This window comes from Olea europaea, chromosome 19 (assembly GCF_002742605.1).
Source record: "Olea europaea var. sylvestris chromosome 19, O_europaea_v1, whole genome shotgun sequence".
Taxonomy (NCBI): Eukaryota; Viridiplantae; Streptophyta; class Magnoliopsida; order Lamiales; family Oleaceae; genus Olea; species Olea europaea.
This window is the reverse complement of record NC_036255.1, coordinates 1,358,428-1,363,444: the sequence shown is the minus strand read 5'-3', so window position 1 is coordinate 1,363,444 and position 5,017 is coordinate 1,358,428.

The window sequence follows — 5,017 nt, the reverse complement described above, 5'->3', positions numbered from 1 at the left end:
TTATTATTATTATTATTATTATTATTATTATTATTATTATTATTATTATTATTATTATTATTATTATTATTTGAATGTCAGATTCACTCTGTATATTAATTCCGACCCAAATGATAAATATTAATTAAATTGGTAATAAGGGCTTGTTGATGAAAATTAAAAATTTTAAAGAAAAAAATCAATTAAATGTTAGTCATTGAATTTCCATGTGTAATTTCTTTTTTATTCATTGAGCATCTCATTAATATATTAATGCAATCTTTAAAATATTTGAAACATCAATTAAATAATAACTTAATGGATGAATTATAATATAAAGCATGAATATTAAAAATTGCTTTGTTAATGAAAAATAAAAACTCATTGCAAGAATTATAATGTAAATCATGAATATTAATAAGAATTTTATTGATGAAAAATAAAAATTGATTCGTTGGTGAAAAAATAAAAAGTGTAAGAACAAAATTGTCAATTGAATCGTAAGTCGCAGATTTTTATTTTTATTTTTTGATATAATTGAATGTTAGTTTCACTCATTATATTAATTCCAATCCAAAATGATAAATATCAATTAAATATTTCACTCTTTATATTTTATTAATTCTAAACAAAATGGTAAATATTTATAAATTGGTATTCCAATTATGAGGCTATAGTGTGCATATAATTAAATATGTAAAGGTAAATTTTGTATTTGAAAGTTTCTCCACCGTCCCCACTTTTAATATATTGTAGATGTAGATATACTTGTAAAAGATGACGTATACAAAAGATGAGTAGTCTAGAGTATGTTTGCTAAGTCTAAAAATGATGTAAAATAACTTTTAAATAAATTATTATTTGAATAAATAACGTTATTTTACTTTTTTTTTTTAAATTACATTTGCTAAATGTAACTGTTTTTGTTAAAAGTAATGCTATTCATAATCGTTCACTGCAGTAATCGCCCTACGTGACATTCTACATGACGGTTTGTGATATGATATATTAATGTGATAATTTTTTTGCCACATATATCAAATAACTAACCGCCATATGTATGTCACGTAGGGCGACTGGAATAGTGAGTGATTGCAAATAACATTATTCTTTTGTTAAAATAATACCGTGCTCATTGTTAACTTTTATCAATAAAAAAAAATATCTATTTTATAATTTTCATTTTTTACATTTTAGTAAATTTATCTCCTATTTCGTATAACTAAAAGGGTTTTGCTATTCGTCTAGGACTACATAGGCCCCGGACAAATAGGTGCACTCATTTAGTGCCCCCTGGAGTGACAGAGCAAAATCTAGAAAAAAAAAATCAAATTTTTAGAATTTTGATGAAACTTGATAAAAATGTATGTTTAAAAAATTGTAGATTCCATGACATGTAATTAATTTTAACTTAAATTTATATCAAAAATCTAATCGCACCAAATAGAGGCTTACTTAAAAAGCCAACTTTCTAAAACAAATGCTCGTCTTGAATGTTGAGAATCTTCTTTATTTACCAGCATCACTTGTTTAATTCCTATAAATTAATGCACATTTTTATATGAAAAGTTTCCATATTAAGAGGAGAAAATATATTTGCAATGTTTGTTGAGAGCTTCTCTAATGTAGATCATGTTTGCTTAAGTTTATCTACAAAAACAGCTTTTCTCGAGAGTATCTCACTAGATACAGATGAGGAAGGATAAAAAAAACAAAAATGAAATAGTGTAGTTTGACCCAAATAACACCTAGAGGGGGTGAATAGGTGTTTATGCGAAATTTTACAAATTAATTAACAAATGCAACAAGTCACAATTATTAATGTGTCCAAGTCAATTCACATGCTTTACTATCCTACGTTGAATTACCAAAAATAAGTAAATTGCAGAAATATGAAGAACGCTATTGTTTGATGACGGAGAAACCCCAGTGTGGGTAAAATTCCGGGCCCAAGCCAGTACCAATCCACTATAAATGAAAATATCTCTTACAATCCGTCAAACTCAACCCACACTAGTTTTTCTAACTTCCTGATTGTAGTTTCCCAAGATTTCTACTGGAATACGTGGTCTTGCACTAACTCTCGGCTCCTAACCCTCCCGGATTGCGTGCTTTACACCAATTCCCGGCTCTTGATTTCGTTTATCTCCTGTGGATTTCAGAGAACTCCCCATTCTCCAATTATCGAAACCCCGATCTTCAAGTCTCAATAGATACTCTAGAAGAATTTGTTGTAGTATTTGATGAAGGTGGATTTGATGTTTTCCCAATGGTAGGTTGCCGGATCACAAGAATTATGTTGTTGAATTCGCCAATAAAATTGCCTTGAATCTCTTGGAGGAATATAGGAAGATGTTGGGCATATATATATATATATATATATATATATATACATACACACACAACTCAACCCAGTAGCATCCAATTTTAATTCCAGCAGCTGACTTCAATAGGTAGCCCTTAACTTTGTGAGAAGATATGAAATTCAGCTCAATTCCCCCTCCAAGCTGCCGGCTCGTTTTTTATTCCAAAATCCAATTTCAACCCCACCTTTTAATATGGCAGCCAACGACACACCTCTTCAGTGTATGTGTGTGTGTGTGTGTGTGTGTGTGTGTGTGTGTGTGTGTGTGTCTATATATGTATATATATATAGACTTTAACTTATGGGCCTCTAGTTTTACAAGCTCAAACCCTAGCCCAACTCAACTATATAATATTGCACTTCATGCCTTGACTTTTAGACATATACAATTAAGTCCTTTTTTTGTTCATAGAATGCCAATTAAAATATAGAATCTAACAATATCCCCCTTTGACATTCTGTGACAAAATTATACAAATTCAAGTCAAGGGATTAAAATCAATTATAACAACCTAAACTACTCAAAATTCGAATAACTGAGTCTTGCATTTCTTGTTGTACCTGTTTCCTGAAATCTAAAAAGTTACATACCCAGTGTAAAAGCACGTGATACAGGAAATATAAAAATTAAAGCACTTAATTACAATTCAACATGCTAGTTTGAGACGTGACATTGATACTAATCAGAATACCAACCGAAACACCAATATCACTAAACATCAAAACTCATACAGCAATGGATATGATATGGAATGCAATGCAACGCAACGCAACACTCCCCTTTATCGCGAACTCTCATAAATGTTATGTAATAAATCATAAATGTTATGCAGTAAATCAATGTATCTATGTCTCTCTCTTAGTTACACTTTTCTCTTCCCCTTTTTGTCACAAATGCTGAAGGGTATCGTGTCAATTACAATCTGAGCAATAACACGTAATAACTTAAAAATCCAGTTGATAGGATGCAAAGACAAAATCAATAAGTCATAGACCTTCCCACATACTCAGTGCAGATCAAAATGGAGTAAAAAATACAAGTGACTTATGTATGTAAAGTGTCACTAGTCCAATGCATGTGGGACTTCAAACCTTAATTTTGTAAGAAGGGACATGCCAATTATTGCCAATAAGTATATCCTCCTACTAATGAAAGTCAAACCATGTAATGTGCAGTAGGACATATACTTATCATTTTTACGTAGCTCCCCCTTACTATGAGATTTTATATTTTTCAGAATTTCATATTATTCCAGCTCTCCATATTTGGCACATTTTTCTCATTTTTCTAGCTCATTGATTTTTCATCTTAAGTACAGGTTCTTCTCTCATTAGGCAACTAAGATGACCCCTGTAGCGAGTTTTAGGTCGGTTAACCCAAGTCAGTTGACCATAGGCACCTAGTTTTAAGAGACCCTGCAGGTTTAATTGCTCGAGTCAAATATGCCCGAAGAAGAACATTAAGATATGAGCTTACTGTAATTGGGGGATTATTTTTGGGTTTAAGTCTACTAAATATTGGTCAATTCATGTTCAAAGTCACCCTATTAACATGTGACAACCATCTCAAATATTACACACGGGGTAGAGTCCCACTAACAAATTCATAGTGTGTACAGTGCAGATGGTACATGAAGACACCTATACTAAGTACTCCATGATGACTTAATCAAGCAATGGAAATAATGCTACAGCTTATCTACTTTAGCTCATACCCGATCACAACATACAAGTTCAGAATTATGTATCATGTTGTAGAAATTTCCAATTTTTTTTTTAATTTTTGCTTTTAATTTTTTTTAAACAAAAAATTTTTGTTTTTAATTTTTTTTTTTAAAAACATGAATGCACCACATAGTTGTGTCATCTGAAGTTTATTTATTTTTTTTATTTTTAAATTTTATATGATGAGGTGAAAAATATATGAAAAAGACAAATGCAAACAAAACGAATATGTAATGAAATGAATGCAAAAATGGACACTGAGGTGAACTGTACATGAATGTTCCTATAAAACTGGTCAAGGAGGTACACAAATACCAACAGCCTTCCTAAGTGACTCGAACCTCAGACCATGTAAAGGTTTAGTGAACAGATCGGCAAGCTGATTTTCTGTAGCAATGTGTTCAAGTGATACCATATTGGACTCAACAAGTTCACGAATGAAGTGATAACGAATATCATTATGTTTAGTCCTAGAGTGTTGAACAGGATTTTTGGAGATGTTGATAGCACTAGTGTTATCACAAAACACGATCATGGTGCCCTGATTTATCCCATAATCATTCAACAGTTGCTTCATCCAAAGCAATTGAGTGCAGCAGCTACCGGCTGCAATGTATTTTTTGCCTCGGTTGTAGACAGAGAAACTGAGTTTTGTTTCTTACTCATCCATGACACAAGATTAGAACCAACATAGAAGCATCCACCTGAGGTACTCTTCCTATCATCGGCATTTCCAACCTAATTGGCATTAGAATAGTCGGCGAGTTCAAGATTTGACTCGTTGGAATATAAGATCCCATGATTTACAGTCCCATTCACATACCTAATGATACGTCTCACTGCACTCAAATGGGATTCCTTAGGATCTGCTTGAAATCTCGCACACACTCCAACACTGAAAGCTATGTCAGGTCTACTGGCTGTAAGGTAGAGTAAGCTACCTATCAT